The sequence below is a fragment of the Camponotus floridanus genome, unplaced genomic scaffold (assembly GCF_003227725.1).
Source record: "Camponotus floridanus strain SB8 unplaced genomic scaffold, Cflo_v7.5 scaffold89, whole genome shotgun sequence".
Lineage (NCBI taxonomy): Eukaryota > Metazoa > Arthropoda > Insecta > Hymenoptera > Formicidae > Camponotus > Camponotus floridanus.
In genome coordinates, this window is record NW_020229859.1 from 59,036 (window position 1) to 85,809 (window position 26,774).

Consider the following 26,774-nt stretch of genomic DNA (forward strand, 5'->3'; position numbering starts at 1 on the left):
TACGATTGTCGGAACAACGAAGACAATTTCAGAAAATGATTTTAGAAAATGCCAATAATGTGCGTTTTATCAAATCTTTCGTTTCCTTGATCCGGGCTGTTGGGATAATGGTTAAGTTCGCGCGCTGACCGTAGTTATGTGAAATAATTATGTTATTTGTTATCGTTAAAAGAAAATTTCAAAACATAAATTTGAAACATAATTTTAGAGATCCAGATTATACAATACATAATATATATAAAGAAAGAGAAAAAGAGAGAGAAAGAGAGAGAGAGAGAGAGAGAAAGCAAATAATGTGCGAGTCGTAAAGCTTCCTTTTCTTGATCGGGATTTGCTGTTGGTTTTTATTGGCGGCAAATCGTTTCGTTTTATTGCCAAAGCAATCTCATAGTTCTGTGCTATGTAAAACACTTTCGTATCATTTATCATTGTATATGAGATCATTCTTAAGATTTACGTAAGCTACGTGAGCATAACTCTTTCAATCCTTGTTATCTCCATTGCTATACAATATATTTTGAAATAATAATATGAATAAAAAAGAAAAATCGAATTTTTGCTCACGCGTATTGTTTTAATATTAATTTTCTTAATCTATTTAGTATTTATTCAATTTGTCAAGTTTAAAATTAAATTATATGTCGAAGTGAAAGATGCTACGTGAAGTTTCGTATAATTTATCACTATAATAAAAATATAATATTTTTCAGATTTAAATCTTATGTAAATCTTATTCGGAAAGTACCGGTCGGAAAGTGTCTTTCTAAATCACGATGATAGATGTACTTAAAGTTTGTAGATCTTAAGCTGTTATCGATGCCGTTATCCCGCAAACTAAACTCAGACAAAGTTAGTAATAAAGTCTTCATGGAAATTTTTTCAAAGTTGAGATAACGTAAACTAGTTTTATATTAAAAACATAGATCTATTTGGTTAGTTTTTTTATAGAGCTAAAGAATCTTGAATTTCTCATTCATGTCTCTCTCTCTTTCATGTCTTTTTTTATTTAAAAAGTGTAGTAGATATGCATTTATTAACGCGGTAAAAATAAGCGTACTTTCGAATTTTGCAATATTTTATATTTTAATATTAAATAAAAAAACAAAATGAAAAGCCGACTTTACAATTATTGTAAAAAATAAAATATTAAATACACGATGTAAAACAAGAGAGTAAAAAATATTAAAAATTATTTATTATTTTAATGTAACTATTTTGTAGCATTTTAAACGAGAAAATCCGGGATTAAAAATTCGAGATTCCAGAATTGTGATTTTCAAATGACATGCAAATAATAGTTTCGCAAGGATTGGAAAAAGTCAATTGTGCAAATTATTGGAGATTTAGCTAATAAAAGAAAAATTAAAAAAGTATGTATCACGGAAGATGAATCTATGAATCAATTTTCCCAAGAATGAAACAAAAATCACGATCGAAACAAAATTAAGAGAGAGAAATCTCACTTCGCAACATGTTTCCGTAGAATCGTGTTGCACGAATGATTTGATCAATTATGGCGTGGTATCACTCGAGGTATCATCGCGCTACAGCAGCAGTATCGCGTCTCGATAGCGAAGAAATAAGAACTTCCGTTTCGATAGACGAGATTCGCGATTGTCGGAAGTTTCGAACGATCGAGGAAACGAAGTTAGGCGAGCGCGAGATTACGTTACGTACGCCCTCGCGTATCGGTTGCGCTCTTGTTTCGTTGCCGGAAAAGGAGCCAGCTGGTCGCCTACCACGAGTCCTACTTCCGTTAAAACTCATCAGATCTCTCTATGTATATCGTCTATTAAAATTCATGAGACAATTTTCGTGCATTATGCGCGAAATACTATGTATTACAGAGAGCGTCCCAAAACCATCAGATGTCTTTTTACTCGCATATTTTTTTAAATCAGAATTCGATTTGTTTTCTTAGCGAAAAAATTTGTCACTACAATTTTTAGCATTATATGTATTTTTTAAATCACAAATAAAAAACGGTGAAATATGGTAAAACAAAATACACTTAAATATGATTAAATAATAATTAAAATATTAATTAATTATTAAATTAATATATAATTGTCCATTTACTTTTCTAAAATTTAATCCGCAAAGTGTATTTTTCAATCGCTGACTATATAAAAATTATTAACTTAAAAAGCATCTGATTTTTGGGGCATTCTATATAATTTAAACGAATCAACAAAAGCTTGGACCCTTCATGATATACGTTGTCCCTTTGAACATATATATATATATATATATATATATATATATATATATAATATATATTTAAATGTGATTCACGATAAATACCTAAGCACTACCAAATCCACTTGTGTATGCAGCCATTAGTTACCTAGAAATATGAAATATTCTGTAATATATATAAAATGTTAGATATATATAATAATCTGTACATAGGTTACATGTGAAAAATATTTATCACTTTATTTGTATCAAATATCTCTAAAATTTCAGAGGAAGAATATATCTATAATTATATAATATATCACTGCACACACAATTAAACTTTAACTGTTGTGTGGTTGAAAGAAAGGCAATTACTATTTATCGAACCGTGACAAGTATAAATGAAGCGTTAAATTAACTATTTTTAATAACTCTCATCTTTATGGCGAATAAAAAAAGTAGGTCACGCATAAAATGAAAAAAAAATACGAGAAAAAACAATGAACTAGGAGAGATATTTTACACTCATAAAATATTCATACTCAGGATCGATTTCGATTCTGTCATATATAATTGGGGAGGTTAAAATACACAACATCATAAAGGCGATTGCTAATACTAAACCTAACTTCTGTAACGAACAATTGATTATACACGTGTCAACCTGAAGAGAATATCGTGGAATATTGTGGCACGTGAATATATTATGCATCTGTATACAAAACGCAATATGGATTACCGATAATAATTGTTCGACGAAAATCCATTGACGCAGAGAGAGCTTTATGTGAGGGTTAAGCTAATAATACAACGTAATAACGGGTACCCGTGCGCTACAACGTTGTAAAAGATCATTCAAGGATCTGCTATTTCGATGGACCCTAAAGATCACATTATAGAATAACGAGCTGTTTTGCCCGAAACATAAATACCGATATTGCAGATAATTTATTATTAATAATTATTAAATAATATCGAATCTTTTGATGAATTTCGATATTCGATTTGCTGCATTAAAAATTTTATTTACAATTTTATTATTAAAATCGTACGTATTGTTTTTGATTTTTAATGTAATTTCACATAATTCAAGTCTCATTATATTGCAACGATGTTACTTTTTGTGTATGTAATGCGCGCGCGGCCTCAATAAATAAAATGCAAATAAATAATATCATATAATTCACCTTAATAGATGGAATGTCATGTGAATGCTATTTTTCCTGACTTCATACAATAACGAATAGAAAATATTTTGCTTTATAAAAATATTAATGGAAATATAATAAAAGAGGCAAATAAATTTCACACACATATTCAACATGTTATATAATATCTGCTCTACATGTACATATTTGATTCTGTTAAAAAAGTAGTTGAGGAAATTGAAAAAAAAAAAAAATAAAATAAAACCTTTTTTTTAATTAAAACATTTCGGGGATTTCAATAAAGTGGCATTGAGATTTCAATGATTTTTTACGGTTATTGACGATTGACCGAATCGAAACCATGTCGATCGCGGTTCAAGATAAATCGCATCATTCATCTTTGCGTATTATATCATGAAGAGATAGAGAGTGCCGAGTAATACCGGTAAACAAGATCGAATCGACGCATCGATAGACTCTCTATATCCTCAAAATGGATAAAACAATGACTTCCGATTCGTCCACGACCTGTCCGGCTTATCGTTGCATTTGATTCACTTCTGCTGGCGAGCCATGCATTTCCGCCGATAACGCGCTCACCGCACAACGTGCGCGTTATTCCCGAGGGGCGGATATTTATATTGTTTGAGACGAGCTCAATACACCGATATATAGGTAGTAAAAGACGCTGACGACGACGGTGTATATAACGGATCAGTATCATAATAAATCACCAATATTGACTCGATACTTCCGTGGTGCCTCGCCGCATTTTTCATATCAATACGCAAAATCGCGAACAAATATTGACTGGAAAATATCTCGGTCGGTGGTGGACGTTATTATGATAGAAGAGCAGTTAGGTACATATAAGGCCAACGTAAGCAACTTTCTCGGATGCCTCTCTCTCTAAGAAACTTGCTGACAAATTATTATATACGTGTGAAACACCGAAAAATGATTCTATCTAAAGACAAAACGTAAAATTTCTATGTTAAAAATATTTTTACAATGGAAAATTACTCCTTACATGGCCTCTTGTGCGCGTACTATTTTTTCAAGAAATAATTTACGTAGATAGGAGTATTAGAGTTGCTGTGTAAAAATTTACAAAAGTCTACATATAAATTTTATATCATTTTCATAGCATGTATACTATTTGTGAGAAATTTGTAGAAATTATTTTATCGCTTTGATCGATAATTTTAAAGCTGCCGCGAAGGAGAAAATACGTTGTTTATCTCAGCAGCGAAAAGGGAAAGTGCAATTTGCGGTGCGCTTTTATTGCTCCTCGTTAGCTTCCCTTAGAGTGCTTACGCAAGTGCGTAGATAGATAGTATCGTGACAAAATCGAAGTCTGCCAAATCAGCCGCGATAAAAGGCCTGTGGCACGTGTCGCTGTTGAATCCATTCGGTGGATAAGCACAGATCTGCGATAGAAAAGCGGAAAAAGGAGGATACACGAAGGAGGATACCGATCACGAAGTGCAGGACGCGCGAAATATCGAATTTATTCCTTTTTGGCCTGCACAGCATCCTCTGTAACGACGATCCTCGCGCAAGCACATCGAACATCCTTTTCGTCGTTGAATATAAATTTAAAGATTAGTTTGGCGAAACGACATAAAAGGCGATGTTTTTTTTTCACGTTGGGACGAGTTAAGCCGGGAACACACACAGACGTTTTCTGAATATGGAAATATCGATCAGGCGACTACGAAGAGTAATGGGAGATGTCGGGAAATGCGTTTGAGGAAAGTCACGTTACATTTGCGCAGAGATTTTTCATTTGTCCACGAGATGCTTTGCAGTGTAGAAATGACAGATGATTCCACCGTGATATAGTATCTATCGTATTTGTATATCCTGTCGTATTTGATTATAAATTATTGCTTCTTGTGCAAATTCACATATAAAATGAAAGGGAAATTCAGAACCCCTATTTATTAATCAACATTTATATTTGTATCATGCTTTCCTCGTCGCAACGTGTGTTTATCCTTTCTTTTATGCGATAAAAAATGTAATAAAATATAAAATTTAAGAAATTGTTTTTATAATAAAATAAATATAATATTTAAGAATAAATATAGAAGAAATTAATATTTTGTTTACAATAAAATAAAAAAATTACTCAAATAATTCTTTAGTAGAGAAATATTGATAGAAACAAGAAGAAAGAATCAATTAAATATGTAATAAAGATGTAGAAAAGGCGAAACTACAACACTTCAAAAGAATTTATTTATTTCAAATCATTTTGTTGCAGCAAATGCCCGAGGCGTACTCTCTATAGCAAGTTGAAACTTTGTTTCCCAAAAAACATATCTCCCAAAAATTCTCATATGGATATGTGTGTATAACGGATATGATGCATCAATGCGTTGACCTGTTTTTGTCTATATCGGGCGTTAACGTATAATATGATTTCGAGTTTTTTTTTTTCGTATGAGAAACCCGCATGTATTACAGGTTTACAACGAAAGAGCATTAACGTGCAAAAACATAGTTTTGGGATAAACGAATTTTAAATACAAACATTTCTAAAAAGTCTATATATAATGGACTTGGCGAAGTTAACGGCATAAAGATCTAAAATTCGGAAATTCTGTGATTTCGACAAGCAATTCGATGTTGATTACATTATGTAAGCTTTCGTTTAAAAAAAATAGACATATCTTTTTATTTCATATATATGAATAAAAATATCCAAAGAAATGATGATAGCGATCGACAAATATTTTTATACTAGTAAAAAAAAGCTATAAAATATTATTTTGAATTTTTTTCTAAAAATAGATTTCTTCGCAAAAATACAAAATAAAACTAGAAGTACATTAACTTTTAAATTTTTCTATAAAGGAAGATTTGAGAAAAATAGATATTTATATTTTTAATATCAAACTTCCTCTCTTCTCTTTCTCTGTTTCTCTCTCTCTTTCGAATCATAAATTTATTATTACTTTTGGCATATTAGAATGAAAGGTATATATCTCGATCGATAAACGTATGTATATATATGCACGCACATCTTTTATTTTAAATTAATCTGATATTTCGTGAAGATATCGAAATCGAAAGGGATCTTCGTGTGTCTTTGTTCATAATATATTTTTCCCTCGTGTATATCTATATAACGGCACTTTATACTTGGGAGGGGACGAACTCGATTTTCTGAGCGAAGTTGCGTTATACGCAGGTGTCGCAACCGACGATAATCCAACCGAAGTATTGTTCTCTGTGAAAAGCAAAAGCGAATTGTGCCCCGGTTTCGCCTCGCGATATCGACCGTTTAGGCTCGTCTCTGTATCCCGTCCCTATCGCAGATTCCGGTTATACAACGGTATTTGTGATGCAACAGCCTCAATTCGCGAGTGTTCGTAAGCTCGTCTGACGCGCGTATCGGCGTACATAAAGGACGATAGGCTGAATGAAACATGCGTTTCTATGAGAGATTATATTGCTTGTATGATATATGGCAATCAATATTAAACAATAAACCCAATAAATATTCATTAAAATGAATCGTCGCTGCAGTCACGCGATTGATGGCTTATTAATTATATACTAATAATTATTATAATCATTATCGTATGTCGTTCTTAATATAAATTGTAATTTACAGGCTGCGCTGTCGCGGATTTTCTCGCGATTACGTTCTTTCCTCGCTTGATATCTATTATAGATCCGTGTAGATTCAGTTTTATGTCACCTCGAAAGTAATCCTTCGGAAGATAACGAGTTACAAGCATTTATATAACGCAAGTACGCCTTGCGAGAGCCCGAAATGCGAGTCGTTATTTTCTTTGATCGACGATGCGAGATCAAAGCACCGTTCCTTCGGAGCGTGATTCTCATTATCACGGTGACGTAAACATACACTTCGGAATTCTCTTGAAATCGTTCTAGTTGTGTATTATGTCGAGTTAACGCGATGCGACTATGATAATGATACATTTTTTACGATTTAAAAAAGAAAAAGAAGCAAAATGCCGAAGTAAACGTGAAAATTTGGAATTTATAGGACTACAAGAGAGAGAGAGAGAGAGAGAGAGAGAGAGAGAGAGAGAGAGAGAGAGAAAAGTATTATAATAAAGTAGTCGAATTTAATGAATTATTAAAATATATATGAAAATATATATGAATCAATAATTGATAGGTTTTTTTATTGGGTTTCCCATCGTCGAGAATAATTACAGAGATCATTTTTATAGCCATCGAAATCTGAACTCGCGAGAAGTTTTCGATCTCAATTTCAATCCGTTTTCGTCGTTTGACGCATAGAGAGACAGCTTACGGTGTTACCTTTTAGATGGGATTTTAAATTAACGTAAATTCAATCGATAAAAAGACTCGGAGGCGCTTAACTGGCGCAAAGTTTTTCAATCACTTGTGTAATCCATGTGTTCGATTGTTACACAGCTTTCGAAGCGAGTACAAAAAAAAGCAGCGTCAGGAAATATTTATCTTTTTCCGCGTCATTTACAGTCTTCGTGAGAATAATCTTGCGATTTTTAGATGTCGAGAACAATTAATCGAAACATGTTTCGAGATCAAAGTCATAAGGTGCAATTAATCGCAATTAATTGCATTGACATATTTTTTTTTTTTATACAACAAGTTAATTGTAATTGTTACACGTTCGGTCTATCTTTTTAAATTAAACGATGAGGAATAAGTTTGGCAATGTACAGATTTCGAGAAGAAATTATTCAGGAAAATTTCAACAAAGAAACAATTGCTTTAACATAATTTGCATACTCTCTTGCAGCGATGTAAATCGTTTGGAATTTTTTTGAGCAAACACATAAGAGATATAAGGAAGATGAATCTTTTCAGAATAAATGAGAAACCTTTTTCATGCAACTTTAATTAGTATATTTTTTATCTAAGAGCATAAAATAATAGTAAAAAACTTTTAAGTATAGCTAAACACTTAAAGCACGCGCGATAAGCTGGCTTTAAAAACTATAAAATTATGCTGCGTATATTATAAAACTTTGCGACGATAATTTAAAGCTAAATTATATTTATTCTATATATCAATCTAATATATTACAACGAATTTATAAAGAAAAACTGTCCGTTATATCAAATAATGGATAAAAATCTACGGATTCAACTTTGATTTAGAAAATGAAAATACTTTAATACATCAAAAAATTTCTCATTTATTATACATAAATGCGACAGGTTTTATATCGTTAAAATTTTTAAATTATTCGTTTCTATGACACTTTTAATCAAGAATATGACATTAACTAATTATATCATTAAGAATATCACAAATATTTAATGTATATATTTTTCATTAATGAGATCAATTATAATGAGGTGCAATTATTTGCATCTAAATTTTTACACCCGTTTTTAATTATCACGGGACATATACGCTACTTTCGAAAAAGCGAATTAAATTATACATCTCGCGAATCGTATCATCACCACTAGAACATTTCGGCTTTATGCGATTTTCTCGAATTCAGCGGATTCTTTTTCTTCAATAACTCGATAGCCGTTAATTAACCGCGCAGAGCTCACTAATCGAATAACGAGAGGAAATGTGATTTATCGGGCGGTGTCGGTCGACACGTTGGAATTAATAAACCGATGATGACGGTTAACGATCGGCGGAGAATGATTTGTAATGGCATGAGAACGACCGACGAGGTAGGCCCAGGGGAAAAAATGGACAGCTACGAGAAGCTCATGAGTTGCGCAGGACAATATTAAATTTAATTTTATTTCGCCTTATTGTAGCGCCTCTCGTTTAACCTACTTAGCGTCAATTAATGGATTTAACGGTGATAGACTAGTAAAGGGGTAGTCAATATCGGCGAGAATGCGCTTTGATAAAACACCGCGACGGTAATTATAAATTCTCGCTACACGCCTCTTCGACGTGCGAAAGGAGTTGTAGTAGAGAACAATAGACGGAACGAAGAATATGTACGTCCTAGTTCGAACGAGAGAAATTATAGTGAACAATTACATTCATCCCTTTTTTGTATTGTAATGGCGTTGCTGGATAGCGTCATCGACATAGCTGAATATTACACGTATCGCAGAAAAGAGGAGATATTGATTAGCACTCACAATTCTACAAGTTAGTGGAATTCTTGGAATTCTTGGAATCGAGCTATTTTTGCAATTTAATTAACGACAAATCAAAAGGAGTACTTGTGAATATATTAAATTTCTTTTACAAACTAATGAATATATATCCATAAATTAAAATCGATAAAGAGGCGAATGAATGAAGAAGATTATTTATAATAACTTTCGCGATTATTGAGTTTTAAATTCAATCAATTTTGAAATTTACTAACAAACTATTACATACAAAAACAAATATTAAGAACTGTGAGAATGTATCTAATTGAATTTTTATCAAGAATAAAATGAAATTATGTAAAAAATATATATTATGTAAAGTTATATAGATAAGGAAATAATGGATAATCTAACTTTATATATAAATATAAAGTTCATATATGTATCAAAAACTTTCTTAATCTTTATCTTTTTTAAAGAGAAAATCAACGTCAAAATTTTTTTATCCATTCAAACATTTATAAGATTTGAGCAGGAAATTGATAAGCAAAATATATTAATGATTGTAATCACAACTCGAGCAAATTCTCTTACAAAACGGCACGATAAAATAATTCACTCAAATTTGGATGGACAAAATGACGTAATTGTTACTGACAATAGGATGATCACATGTAAATGCGACAAACGCTTTGAACACATCCATTACCGACAATCTTCAATCACAATATCACGATTATCGCCGTCAATTTATTCAAAGCTAATATAAACGAACATCGCTCAACGCTCAGCCACAATTGATAACATTCACTTATTCACCTTTCACTTATTCATTTTAGTAACATATTAATATATTAAATCGATAACATATTAACATATTATAATATTATACGCGCGATTCGAGAAACCGATATTATATCGCATATTGTAAAATTGCAATTCGCAAAGTATTTAAAAAGCTATCTCCTCTGCTTCTTCACATTTGCAATAGCGGAAATAACGTATCGTCACTGCCCGAAATTATACTGTGACAGTTGATTAACACATCTGGAGCACCATTGTTCTTTCCATAATCAAATTTTAGACATTCATATTGGAAATATTCATTTGTATGTTTTTTTGACCGATTTAGAAGAAATATTAACTGCGAGAATATTGAAAAGAAAAGAATAAATTTTTAGCAGATGGAAAATATGAAAAATTTTGTAATTCAAACAATAACAACTCATCATATTTTATATTTGGATAAAAATATTACATTATTTTATTCTGGTGTTTTTCATTATTTGATAAGTAGCTACAAAATTTTGCATACAGTAAATAAGTAAGTAATTATAAAGTACTAATTTTACACGAGAATTGATATACGCTAATAAGATTTCTTACTTGTCGAGTTATACTGCTATTTTAGAAGTCCGTTTAACGTGACAACATCGTGCTTTGTAATCATAATGTGCTCTGATAAACGATGCATAAAATAATCATGCATAAAAAGTAGGTGTCTTTTACATCTTATAATAATTTCTCTCGAACTACGAACGCATAAATTCCTGGCCGCTTACGATATTGATAGTGCATTTGTGAACTTTTTCATCATATAACTCGGTGTAGAAATGCGCAGAAATGTCAATGCCTACAGATGTGCATGTATACATGTATACATACATACACGCATACACGCACCTGTTTAAGCGGCGGAATAACTTCGTCACCCTGAACTAAATCAGTGCGCACTGATTAAAATGTTCTAGTTTCAACTCTGTGGCTAGTTGAAACAACAAGTGGCACACGGCATCCTTTCCATCACCATCGTTAACAATTTTAACTCGTTTATTTAAACGATCTATTAGCGAAAGCAATTATTGTTTAGTTAATCGGCAAATTGTAAAAACGATTGTAAATGGATTGTGCATTTTCAGTTTTATATTTGTCAATTTATCAAGGACAATTTCGTGAAATACAATAAAATTTTTTTCAACAATAACTATGCATGACATTTCTTTCTCTAGTTTGATGATCATTCAATTGCAATTTATTTTCAGACGTAAAAATATTTGTCATGAAAAATATGCGCTATGATGAAAACGTATAATGAAAAGAAAAGTGACTTTTCAAGCTTATTTGATCGAACGTTAAAATCCAGCAAATCAGATTCGGCTCTGCTTTTTCCCGAGATAGAAAGGCGAGCAAATTTTATCGCCGCCGTCAAAAATTACGAAAAAAGGATCTAAAGTATTGATACCAAATTATCTGTCACAATGAAACTAATATTACATTTCAAGCTGATCATTTTATTGAAGATATTTAAGTTTACTTTAATATGAGTAGAAAAATTATTGCGGGCTTTCTCTGAATTATGAAGCTGAAAGTAAATTAAATTTGAATTGTTCATTTCGACATAAATTATATTTTCAATCTTTTAGAAATATTTTTCTAATCAATACTTTTTTTTCTATAAAGAAAATTTTAAATATGATTTTTATTTATGTTCTTTGGAATATTTAAGCAACATCATAGATTATAAGTTTTAAAGGTCCCCCCCAGGAGTTGTTTTGCAAAATTTCGAACTTTCAAAAAAGTTGACAACTGAAGAGTTGGAAAATCGTTCTTGATGGAAGTTTGCATCTTTCGGAGAAACAAAAAATGTTAATGCTTTCTATCCGATTTTATCGATTTATGGAAATTTTTAAAAACTACGGAATGGAGAAAAATGTTTTAATATGTTAGAGTTTAAGTAGAGTTTTAAAACAGATAATGAGCAATAAAGCAGCTAAAAAAAAAGTGAGAATTGCTTATTAAATTAAAAACACAAAAGAGTTAAATATGTAAAGCGAATTATTCTAAATATTTCAAATAGTTGAGATGCACTTTGCAAACTCCTACTTTCATACAACAAATCGAGTGGAATATAGCTTATAATCTTGATTGTAAAATACGCATCGTGAATTTACCATAATGAAACCGCCTCATAATAGGGCCCGTGTGCACTGACGTATAATATACTATACGCGGTTTTCAAATATTTAGCGCAAGATTGCTTTGCAATTATAATTAAACGTGTATTTATCTGCTTCACATTTTATTAATACCGCAATTATGCGCCGGAATAAGTTTTAATCCGATGATTATAGTCTCGAACTTTTCAGAATTATGAAATATATTGAATTACGAAAGCCGGAAATATTTTTCCTGCGCATATTTTTAACCATACTCTTTAGTTATCGAGCTAGGTACTTTATCAAACTAACATGCATCACTATCGAGAAATAATATTAATTGATGTGACTTGTTCAATATTCTTTGATTTATGGAAAATCGATTTTGTGTATTAAGTTTGTAATAAATCTTAAATGTTGACATTATATGAACGACCTTATATAAACTTCGCAATGGACTAGTGACTCTTTGACAAGCGCAATAATGCGCTGTAATATTACAAAGCTGCATCGTAACAAGAAAGGCTATAACGAGCTACTGCTTAAATAAGGTCAATATAACGTATGAATATAAGTCGCAATTGTAGCTGAAAGCTACTATTTGAGTGAAAAAGTTATCAATCAGAATTAATTATTCGAGGCATTTTTTTCGATTGCCAGGTCATGTGATTAGTTTGTTAAATAGAATGATCTTGGCCTCTTATCGAGACTCGCGTTAATTTGATTATTATATCAAGGCATGTTTTGTTACGTGTCACTCGCGGTCGTATGAAATGTATGAAATGAAAGATATGCCAAAGGCCGAAACACTGACAATGAGTCAATATCGTACTCCTGGTCGTGTGCCGCCACTAATTGGGAAACCTGACGTTAGAGCGTTTTGCTTTGCTGCTTTGCTAAAATTTCGAGCGCGCTTCGCAAGCTAGTGACGTTACTTTGATACCAGTTTGATGTAACGCACCCCTATTTTACCGCTATTGAAACTAACAAACTCGACGATAAGCTCGTCCAACACAACGCGTTACGACGCACGTATGAAACGCTTTGTTGTCGATTGAATTGAAGTAATTAATAGTTTTCTTTCGCGTTCTTTCTCATTTTCTCCCCCTTTCTCTCTGCTTCTCTTTCTCTCTCTTTCTCTCCTGTCAAACGCACTCGAAACGCCCTTTCGTTTCGTCGCGAAAAGGAAAATCAAAAGAATTCAAAGGGTTAGTTTGCGATCGTTAAAGCTCTTAGATATAGAGAGATGTAACATGCTTTGCGAGTGTTTTACAGAATCTCAAATTATCGCTATGCTAGGAACTTCAAGCATTTATAAACAAATAGCTCGATTGCGTTAATCAAATATTTTCTGAGATTACCGGCTGAATTCCCTATTTCACAAAATATCGGTGCATAAAAATATTAGTTTTACATCAACCTTATATTCTATCGTTCGATTTAAACTAATAAAACATGTTTTTGAATATTAATATCAATAATAGAGATATGGTATATATTGTATATATAATATAAATTGAAGATATGGTATATATTTGAATTATTTAATCATACTCTGTAGATATTCTAACGCGTGGACAGATAAAATATATGTACATATATCTGCATTATCAGATAATTGTAAATTCGTTTCCCTAATTTCACCAAAATTAGAGGAATTAAATCCATCAACTTAGAATTGAAGTTAAGTAACATACAGCAAGAGAGAATGCGATTAGAGCGCAATAAAACGAGAAAACCTCCATATGCAGATGAATATATAGTAGATTATTATCGTAATTGGAATTCATGGAAATCTCGATTATATAAAAGCCGACTTACACTGTCAACAAAGTTCTTCCTTTTAATACAACAATAAATGCTATCGATTTAATAAAAATTCTCAGAAAAGTCGCACAACAAAGAAAAAGACAGCATCTGCATTAAAATATGTGCGCGTTTGTATTTATATGTATTGTTCGCGAGTTCATCTAGAAATCTATCTGACACTTTTTTTTCATCGACATTACAACAGCGGAATTAAATATATATTCGCGATAGGGATAATAAACTGGATCATTGGAACGTATTCTGTGGTATTTTTTTTTTTAAGATAATTTCTGTATTTGTGCACTTCAATAAGCGCATTACTCGTAATTATGCTGATTAATTATTGCCCGTAAATTTGCGGATCAGCGAACTTGCTGATGCTAAGTATCTAAATTATAAAAAATACTTAGAACAAGTTGTATTTCGTAGTATTGTTTCATGCTTCGTTGCTTTTTAGTTTGCCACGAGAGAGTAACTTCTCGTTGAAATGTAATGCAGCCCGATAATATTTCAATTATCAAGAATATACGTCTGACGTAAATGAATATATTGATTCCAAGGCAGTCGCTTTATTAAAAAAAAAGAGGAAATTATGCTGCATTAAGATTATTTCTGAGTTGTCAGTTAAATCTCCAGGACAATGCGCGGCCTGATGAGAAGTGCTAAGAACTGCTGCCTCTTGAATCACAAATAAAAGAACATGGTACATTTATTATGTCTTTTTAAATGGAGATTTTATTATATTTTGCAAACACAGCTTTACATTAAAATTAAATTATTGTAAAATTTAAATATTAACATCCAAATACTGATTATATTGTTTATATTATTATTTTTTCTCTGATTATATTTTCCTCTCTTTTTCTCTCAACAATTTAATAAATAGTTGTCATAACATGAAATCATATAATTGCAATAAAGTTGCTCTCAGGAGTACACTAATATACTTCGCTAATTTAAACTGTAATATAAATTCATAAAGTTAAATACCGTTAGGAATAAGAGATAATATTTCAGTCTCTCCCTTGTACGTATCTCGCTGTTACTAATATATACGCTTTCTTTTTTTTAGCTACTGTATTATAATTAGTAAAAAAAAGATAATAATTAAATTCACAAGTTTGTCATCGAGATCTTTTCTATTTTGAGAAGAATCAGGAAAAAGACGATAATCTTATCCATAGTTTCTATAAAACACTTTCTTTCTACATACTTTCTACATACTTTTCTCTGATTATGCCGGAATCTTTGCTTCTCAACTATGTTCGAGATTCGCTTGAGCATCTAACATTGACTCATAAATTTAATCGCGGAAGATTTCAATTAGTTAAACAATTGTAGGAGTGCTGATATTTCTCGCTCTCTTATTTTTTCGCTCTTAAAATTTTTCAACGCAAAAATTTCGGAAGATACGCACGAATAATTAATTGTGTTTATTCGATATTTATCTTTTACCGTTTTTTATAAGTAAAATATCAAAATGCAAATAAATAATAAAATCTCTTAAGTTCATATTGCGAGTAAATTTTTCTTTTTAATATATTTTTTTATTCAAGTTCTCAATACTTGAAATTTATTTTCGTTTAGGAAAATAATGTGTCGTATAACAATGCATCGTAGAAATTTGTCTGCATTTTTTATGCGAATTACAATTATATCCGCGAACGCGCTTGAGCAAAGTGCAACGTTGCAAATTTCAAACGAGTATCGTCAATAAAAGAACAAAAAAGAAACGATGAGAAATGGAAACACACAGTAGGATCTGTATGCCGCTAAATATCAAAGGAACGGGGTGCTCGATTATTTTTTTGTAAAGCATCGAATTTACAGCTTAACGTACGACTCTTATCACATGCCACGACAATAAACGAACTCGACTATATTTTCTGATCAAAAAGAAGATATTTAATTTTGCTTTCATCTGTATATCCAATTTTATTTTATCGCGTGTCACTTGATGCTATCGTAGATCTTCGAGTTTATAACGCACACAGGAGTGGAAAAAGGGTCGGAGTTCATGGCTCGTAGATGATTCGGGAAGAGGTGTTGTTTCATAGTGTGGGAAAGGAACGAGAGGTAAAAGTTTTATCCGGCTAAAACGCACGACGCGCGGAAAATACACTTGGGACCGAAGTTTGCGACGCGCGGTTTGGCACAATCGTTCTCCAAAAATTTACGAATCGACCGAGAGAATTGTCACGAGAGCGAGTACGAGTCGATACGCGATTACGCGGTAACGACAATTTTTCATTGAAAAAAAAAAAGAATTTAAAGTTTCTCTATATTTTATCAAGGAAATAAAAAAAAAATAGAGGAAAGAGAAGGAAAAAGAATAATTAATTGTATGCTTATTACTTAGTAGCTTAAGTAAGATTGGCGAAATATAAGAATCTCAATCAACTGTTATTTATTTCTTTTGATATCTCAACGTGAATGCAAATTTCTTGCATTCCGTGATATGCATCATAATTTTTGTGCACGATAATTACATTATGGGGACTATTCTGACTAATATAATTTATTATAGCGTGAATATGAACTTGCATTTATGTTAATATTATGTGCAAAGCAATCATAATATTACGATATAATTTAACATGTTGTATTATTTACTTAAATAACTCTTCAAATTTGTATGCACGCGTTTTGCAATAACAATCATTTATGATTCAATATAAGGAGATTTAATAGGAACAGAGATTTATCGTAACGCGCGAATCAGCTATAATTAAATTCAATCTAGTCACATCGTGTGAACGCGTTACACTACAGTGTATTATTTATTTAAATATGCAGCCTCTCTCTGCGTTTACATCGCCCGTATAAATCACACGATATTTTCATAGCTGCCTCTATTTTTCGCGCGATTCAATCCCAGCTGTTCATATTTAATTCATACGAAGATACGAACGGCTGATACACAGGCAGCCGTGTCGTCTGTCGATAAATGAGAAAAATGCGCGCCATAAACTTTTAAGTTACATTAATTCTCGAACGAGGGGGGGGGGAGGGGGGATAAATTCTCGCATCGATAAAATTCATAAATCGGATAAGTGTGTCCTTCACGACACTTTCAATCTAGACGAAACGCACGATGGTAATATAAATCGAGGATACGCGATTTCGATATACAATTCAATTTTCACCTCATTCACAAGTTACGAATAACTTTATATTTACTTTATATTTATATTTACGATATTATAATCAGATGTGAACCAGTCACGCATCAACCATTATTAAAGAGAAATATAATATCTGTTAAAAAAATCTTATACAAAGCAAAATAAAAATTTGAATACATCAAAAATTTGTTAATAGCATATAGGATTATTCCGATCTCAAGAAGGTGTAATACACATGTCTCTCTCTTTCTCTCTTTCACCTATTTGAATTAAATTATTTTCGTTATATTTAACTGTTTCAGTTACATTTATTCTTTTTAATCGCACCTTTTTTCACACGAGAATTTTATCGTGTTTATTTTATGATTATTCGAGCCAGTTTTAATAACATCGAGAAGAGCGAGTATAGTCAGAGGTTACCCCCGGTTTCTGCAAATAAGCGTTGACGCATACGGAGCGATTTGGAGGACAGCAGTGAAGCGGCAGAGGTGACATTTCCTCCCCTTCCTCCCCCTTTACTTGTTGCTTTTCTTTTCGCGGCGTTTAAATAGGCCGCGTTTCCCTCATTGAAAAACACGGCGTGAACGCGTCGCGGCTGCTTTCACGCGAGAAAAACACAGGAGACGGGAACGTGCAAGCGAAATTTGTGTAAAATTTGTCGCACGAACGTCGAGAACGTTTTACGGTGTTACAGCAACACGACGAGTCCCGAATGTCAATTTGGTGCGGCACGTGCGAATTAGTAGTCGGGTGTAGCAGTATTGCGACGACAAATCGCATCGCGAGAATAGTCAGAACTTCGGGTATTGCAATCTTGATTATATCGCACTGGAGATTCGAATCCTTTAGACATTGCTCTATGCCTGCGACAACAATCCGCTTGATTTGGCTTTGATACACTGCGAATGCATAGTCAATTGAAGATATCGATTGTATGTGACTGTTCTGACAGGGATTTCAGACAGGAGAAAATTAAAATAATAATTACAGTATAAAATAGTAATTGTATAAAAGTTGAAATAGTGTCGTTTAAATAATTATGATATTCATATTAATATAATCGTAAACTCTTAAAATAAAAATATTACATTCGAGTTTAATAAATTAATGTGTTTAACTCCCGAAAATTGTAAATAGCTTTATTACATTTAATAATTAATAACGAATTAATTTTTAAGTTAAATTAATTTTTCAAGATCTAGATACGATGTTTAATTAAGAAAAAAGAAACGCCATAGTCGAGGTTCCAGACGCTCAGCAAGTAGTTGTGATTGGCCATAAGGTTTATTTTAAAATCTTCCAAGATACATATACACAAGACAAAAATATTTCAAAATCGATGATTTCCTAATTATTATCTTTTTAAATTTTGTTCTTTTCTCGGACTAAAATTTACAGTAGCAAAATATTAAAGAGAATATAATAAAAAAAGTTATATAATAAAAATAAAAAAGTTATATAATAAAAATAAATTTTTTCAATATAAGTAAGACATAATAAATTATTTTATGCGTTTTTTTGACAATATGCAACTCTCAATTAATATCGCTTTTTTATATTATTAAGTTATACATTTCAATCGCGCCAAACTCGCTCGTGATTGATTAAAACAATAATCGACGACGATTATTTGCTAGGAATTAAGATAATCAAGGTGCTAAAGAGGTCGTTAAAGGTTTATAATGCGTTTAATAAATCAAGAGCGATGCAGTTTAAAAATTAATTCACGGAGCTGTATATGCCATTTATTCTTTAGGTAGATCATAACAAAATTTGTGATTGATTAAAACAATAATCGACGACAATTACGATTATTTGCAAGGAATTAATTTAATCGAGATGCAAAAGAGGTCGTTAAAGGTTTATAATGCGTTCAATAAATCAAGAGCGATGCAGTTTAAAAATTAATTCACGGAGCTGTATATGCCATTTATTCTTTAGGTAGATCATAACAAAATTTGTGATTGATTAAAACAATAATCGACGACGGTTACGATTATTTGCAAGAAATTAATTTAATCAAGATGCAAAAGAGGTCGTTAAAGGTTTATAATGCGTTCAATAAATCAAGAGCGATGCAGTTTAAAAATTAATTCACGGAGCTGTATATGCCATTTATTCTTTAGGTAGATCATAACAAAATTTGTGATTGATTAAAACAATAATCGACGACGGTTACGATTATTTGCAAGAAATTAATTTAATCAAGATGCAAAAGAGGTCGTTAAAGGTTTATAATGCGTTCAATAAATCAAGAGCGATGCAGTTTAAAAATTAATTCACGGAGCTGTATATGCCATTTATTCTTTAGGTAGATCATAACAAAATTTGTGATTACATATACTCAAGAAGGAAACCATTGTTTACGTACACGTATATCTATTACAGCGTGGATAATGAATGCGGGATGAAGATAGAAAGAAAGAGAAAAAATACGATTCTTTTCCGCTTTTATTTATTCCCCCATCTCAATTAAATTTTCGTCGACAGTAGAACAATCACGGATTTTCCTCTTGTTCATTATTTACGTGTAAAACCTTTAATCGCCTTTAGAGGTCGCGATGTCATTTTTCATATCGGTCGCCACGAATTCGGAGAGTCTGCTCGCAATTCCATTTTCCATTTTATATTAGATATTTGAGATCAAATTTTTTTCTTGCTTTCATTGGATACAAATGTAATAACGAGAGAGTATCTTTTTTTAAAGGGATTATCGATACAAGCTATGTTTTATAATCTATATTCTTCATAACATAAAAATATATTACTGGAACTATTCCATATAGGAAATGTACAAATAATATTGATAAAAATACATGTATAAGATACGTATTTCTCGTATTTTTATTTACATGTTGTTTTCTTAAGTTTTTTTAAATTCCAAATTTAACGATTGACAACTTAGTGTCCATTATCCTACACTGAATTCAAGTCAACGTAGAAATTCTTTGCCCGACATATGTGAATCAAGCCCTGTTTCGAGTCCTACTTTCGAAGGGAGATGCGGAGCTAAACGGTGAATGAACAATGCTTCCTGAAACGGCCATTTTCCCGACGACATAAAGAAAACCGATGAACACATTTCGCGAGAACATAAATAGGCATATTCTAGAGCTACGTGCATCGCTATTCGCAGACAAGTGACGCATATAGCCTCTTAGCACGTATATTGCTTCAGATTGACGAGAAGCCAATACGAAACGATTGTGCATAATGACATGCTAGTACGTATTACTACTGACAAACTCGCGATATCGTAACCATTACAGGTTTAATAAATAAATATGAATAAGAAAATAATCTCTCTCTTCGAGGACAGGATGAAAATATCTCTCCTTTCACGTGTGTGGCTTTCAATTGGAATATTTTAGATAGCATTATAAGATTTCAGATAGATAGTTACAGAAATAAGACAAAGCCAAGTTTTGCTTGAAACATTTTTTGGAAAGTTTCTTTCGTTTCCGATACAAATACTCCATGTAACAAGAAAAGTTTCAACGTATACAGTTATCTTTTATTTTCGTACGGATTGATATATTTAGTTCTTCGAATAACTGGTTCGATACAGAATTCGATATAAAATTATTGCGAGTTTTAATCACAGATACACCAAGAAAAAAAAGGCAATCAAATTTCTAGAATCAATTTTAAAAATCTACCTGGATGATTAATTATCTTGATAAAAGACAGCTATTTTCGAAAGTCATGACGTTAACCTACGCTTGAAGAAAGAATTTGTCAGATAAATAAAGTGAAATTTTTTAGAATATAAAATTGTACATAAAATAATCCGCGATTTAAATACCAAAATTATTTATAAGAATGTTTTGTTAGGGAACGTCATAAGCTGACACTAAAAGACAAGAGGAAGAAACCATTTGTAACTGGAAAAATGTTTATCGCATTTTTGAAGGATTCTTGCAACACATCTCGCGACTTGACAGATCTCATTATATGGAAACGTTTGGGGAACCGAGTAAATTGTAGTCGATTCTGGAAGAAAACGAATAGAAAATAGATGATCATTACGAGAAAATCGAGATAAAAGGGCAGAAATATCGTCTAGATTGTCTAGATATGCCCATAAGACGCAACGTTTCTTTTCTCAAAAGTGAAACAAACAAAGCGGACACAAAGAATATAAATCGAATAATGCTGGTCAGTATATTGCAATCGTACAAAGATTCCCATCTTTTCACAATTGAGTAAAATTGAAAAAGTCGCATGGGATTTTATTTCTTGAATTGATAATATTTTCTATCAAGCACATATAATATTTTATTCCGCTTATTTTATATATATATATATATATATATATATATATATATATATAAAGATTTTATAATTTTCTATTTTTTAATGTATAAATTAATATGTTAAAGTATCGACAAGATATGATTGCAAAAAATTAATATCAAAATCATGTTATATCACGAGCCAACGAACTAACTTTACATTTATTATTTTATTATAATTTATGTTATTTCTTCAGATCAAAGTAAGTTATCATAGTTAACTCTTATTTTTATACAACATTTTAGACTTATGTGATGTGAAACTCTCTAGTACATTCGCTTCCTATGTTATTCTGAATTAGCATAATACTATTATACGGTTCAACACTTACGAGTAGACCCACTTATGAGTAAAGTATTTTACAAGAACCTCGTAATATGAATAAGCGTGACTAAAAGCCCGTGACTTAAGCTTTATCACCGCGGAAATCGCAATAGGTCTCGACGTTTCCGAGAGAAACGAGCATGAAAATGGAAAAATAAACAAGTCACCCTTTTTCCTTTTTAAGGAAAGCGAGATATCGTGCTACGCGGCAAGACACGCAAAGGGGCGAACTATTGGAGATCGCCGACTGCGTGAGAAGTCTCTATTATTACCGATAACCGAGAACGAGAGAACTAAAAAAAAGAGAGATCGAAGAGAGAAAAACAGAGCGAATAGCAGTGGGGTAGTTTCAGGGACGCGCGAGGGATGACGACGACGACGGAGGGATGGAAGAGGAGAGTCGGGGCGGCTCGCAGTCGGTCCAGGGATGATCCCGGCTGTGTCTATTTATACGAGAGCCAGGGATGCGGACGCGCACAACCTGTTGGCCGTATGCTCGGGTAGTGTGTACAACGGGACGCACGTCATTGTTCTACACGCGTTCCCGATATTGTGTTCGAGCTGGCTGGCTGGCTGGCTGGCTGGCTTGCTACTTTTCTCTCTCTCTCTCTCTCTTTCTTTCTTTCTCTCTCTTTCTCTTTAAACCGAACTCTACAACGTACGCCCGACTAGGCCGCACACGCGACGCTAAGCGAATCCCGCCGACGACGGAGTTAGAGCCGTGGCCGCAAAAAAGTAGGTCAGCCACCAGACCAGCGTGTAACTGGGTCGGCATTCGCGCCGTTGCACCCTTAGAGATATCAGACTCTCGCCCAGACGAGCTCCTTCCGCCGAGAAGCCGACACAAGAAGCGCCCATCATGTCGGTTATCGGTCGCGCGCGCGATCATGCAATTAAATGATTAATAATAAATAATGAGTAGCACGGTTATATATCGAAGAGAATTTCTAACGAGATTTTCATTTATATATAAGTCATTTTTATATATAAATACATTTATATAAAAGTTGCATATGCTAGAAATATTTTCAAAAAGTCTACAAATGTTTATAGAATATTTAGGATATTTTGGCAATCGAAAGTGGAATCTACGAAGATCAAATAGACGATGTTATATTTCTTTTATATATTTCATATTTATACTACTTTATTTATGTTTCTCCGATGTTAAATACAATTTTGTGTATTTAACATAAAACGCTCTGATAGATCGGTCCGAAGTAGTGAACTCAATAGGAATATATATCAACAGGTTTTGTTATTAAAAACACGCGATTGTACAATGGATACATTCAATTTACCACAATATTCAATTATTTATAAAACGAAAACTCAATACTCTACCGATCGTGAAAATATGCAGTTTATTTGATAAAACGGGGTGAAACTAGATTTTTGCAAAAATATAGAGTAAATTATTTCTAAAAACACTAACAATCAAAAACGAACTCGGAATAAATCATATTACAACTTTTAAAATTAAAAAGAAATTTTTAATTGAAAAAAATTTTAGATTACGCTCTTCTTCCAGTTTTGCAAATTGTAAGATACAAAGCAGATTAATTTTGACATAATTAAACCGCAAAATGTCAGACTATCCCCTAATCCGATTTAGACAGCGATTCATTATTTTTCATGATAAAATTAACGTTCGAGCCGGCCAAATAAGGAACAATATCCATTGCGGGGCTAATCCTATAATGCTTCACGTCACGTTTTCGTAAATCCCTTGTACCTTTCGCATTATCTTGTAACATGATGAAGTACTTTCTGTCCCCTCTGGTCAAAATTAAGTTTTCGAAATTTTCTCTGTCATTATTATGTCTGCGTTTTTATTAATTTAGTTTTATAATCTCGATATGTCCTTCTACTTTTCTAAGAAAAAAATGCTCTACAAAGACCATTTGGGCCTATTCGATCGTTAGCTCATCGGTGCAATATTGAACAATTAATGACAAAGGCTTGCTTCACTTCATAATCAACCTGTGTATAAGCGAGGCTTATGAGGAAATGTTAAGAGGATTGGTTGTGGCGAGCGCGTATTTAACAGCGCCGTTATATCGTTCATTGCGATCATTTAATTATCGTTCCAGCAGGGATCCGTGAATATGTCGCAGTTATGTAGTCTCGAGGTGTCCGATATTAGAAACTCGTGGTATTATATTATACGTCGTGTGTGGTTGGCGGTTATTATTCTAATTTCTATTTTTATATCGGGTACCCCATCAGCAAAAATAGCCATGGAGGACGCGGACTGACCTTTGGCCGTTTTAATAATCTAATAATAATCTAACACCCTTGCGACCCGAAATGTTCACGTTTCGTTAAATAGATGCGACCCACTATCCTGCGTCCGTTCTTCAGCGTTTTTATTAATTCAAACGCTACGCCTTAAATATTGAATATATTTAGAGATTTTTATTAAACGTAAAAAAGTACGCGCTTCTTTCCAATGTAAAATCTGAGAAAGAAAACGTGTTGAAGTTGGGGTAAAATTTCCCGCATATACAGAGAAAGGAAAACGCAATATTATTATATTTTATATACAAAAGTTTCAAGTTTAATAATTTAATTTTTTATATATAGAAGTTTAATAATAATAATAATAGTAATAATAATAATAATAATAACAATAATAAGTTTAATTTTTTTATATATAAGTTTAAAAATAAGTTTAATATAAGTTTAATATAAGTTTAATAATTTAATTAATTTAATAAATTAATTAATTTAATTAATTTATTTAATTTTAACTGTATCAGTATTATTTACAGTAATCTTATGTGGAAAAAAGTGCAAATATATTTTTACTAGTTTTCGTGCACATCAACATTTCATAACATTCGTTATCCGAGATTAGAATAATATTGGTTACTCAAATTACTAACCGAGACTGGACGAAATGAATTTTTTCATCTACCGGAATGATCAAATTACTTTTGCAACCATTCGATCCCATTTCGCGAACAAGTCACCGGAATCACGCAAGAGTCTCTCGCTTACGAGAGGGGAACAGGATGAATTTAAATATGTACGAGAGACTGGCAAATTAACACGAGATCGCGTTTGCGCGCGATCGAATAACGTCGGCATATGTATATTTCGGATTTATGCATACGTACTTATAAATTGCCGGGACGTTTTATTAAACGCTTCGCGAAATAACGGGATTGCGGGAGCCGCAATGAAGCGTGCATGAGCTCCTCCGCGCAATTCTATATTATTTCCGCGCATTGGACTTCGTGTCACGCTCCGCTAATTAAAACATCCAGGCGGAGGGTCAGTACATAAATATTGCTATCAAAAATATAGAGATCTAGCCAAAAGAAAGAGAGAGAGAATGTGTGTGTGTGTGTAATGTTACGATAAATTTATCAGAGCTTGGCCCTAGAGATGAACTTCTCGCGGCATGAAACATCGCAAACTTCCTGCTAAGGATTCCCAATTCGGATAAAATCTTCAGAGTAAACTTGCGCGCAAGTACCTGGGCGAACGCGTAAAGTTTCGAGGCAGAGTTTCGAGGCTCCATGAAGGAATTCCATGTACTTTCTAATAAACGAACACATGCATCAAAGAGTTTGGCGGGTACTTAATAATCGTAACGTGAATTCGGAGTCATCTGGTCGGAACACGCGGTTACTCGCACGTGTGTTGATGTTGCGATTCCTTGCGTCGCGCTTCCCGCGACCAACTTTCCAGATATGTTCCAGTTTCCGCCGCAATATCGAAATGTTATGCATGCAGGACGGAGAACGTATGTACTTTAATTAGGAACGACTCGAAACAATTGTACATAAGCGTGTAAATTTTGTATAATACCTTTCAAAATTCGTACAATCGAAATTATTTCCAATTCGAATATGTGGTCCTCCCTCTTTCTTTCATAATTCACCGATATTGCGCATTTTTCCATTGAGATTATTGAATATTGTAATTTCGATATTTAGAGTGTATTAATGCCGTTTTGCTTGATATTTAAAAATGCAAAACAAAATTGCACAGAAATACATTTTTCCATTGATTTTTATTTTTTTATTAATTAATACGTTTTAACAATAGCTCCGCCAAATGTTCAATCGTGCGATTCAAATTTAATATCATAAAAATGGGAATAAAATACATTTTTTAAAATTAGCTTTTACGAAAAAAATTGTCTAAATTGTACAACATCGACATGGATTACATAATGTTACTCTTATTGAATATTCATATCAAATGCAATATAACAGCCGCAAGTAATAATATTTTTATAGTACCGTTATTAATCGCTCCATCTCGAAGCGCGTTCGTTCGTTGAGCCGTTATATGACCACTCGACAAACACATTCGTCGTGTATGACATACGTGGAATATTCCCGATTAATCCGCATTACGTCAGCTCTACGGGGATGACGGAAACAAAAAAAATTCCAAAACGATATAAGTATCAGCATAGCGGAAACAAATACGGATCAACTTAAGAGAGACGAGAGATTCGTCTGTAGCCATCCAAATCCGCATAAATAAACAAAAATTGCGAATGGACTTAACGTGACACAATTCCACTTAATACAAAAATTAAATTTGTAATCAATATAAGAATATATAATTATTAATAGTGAAAGAATATTTCAGTAATCAAGATACGGTTTTACATACATTTATACGGCTGCCGAATGAATTGATCCATTTTATTATTAAGCTATGTATTTGTTAATAGCAAAAGAATATTAACCGGTTTCGCAATCGCACGTTGTATAAAATGATTGAACAAATTTGTTATATTTCATTTTTCATAATCGAGCGTACAAGTAATTCATAATCCAAAAATCATAATTTGCATATCAAAATTGAGATTAAATTTTCCACTCAAACTAATTTTAATTATTATTAAAAATTTGCACAAAATTGTGCATGCTCGC

General features: G+C 32.4%; 1 protein-coding gene across 4 annotated transcripts in view; it reads left to right on the forward strand.

Moving 5' to 3' along the window:
• LOC105255900 overlaps positions 1 to 26,774 on the forward strand; it is a 124,449-nt gene that overhangs the window by 600 nt on the left and 97,075 nt on the right. The window lies entirely within an intron of this gene.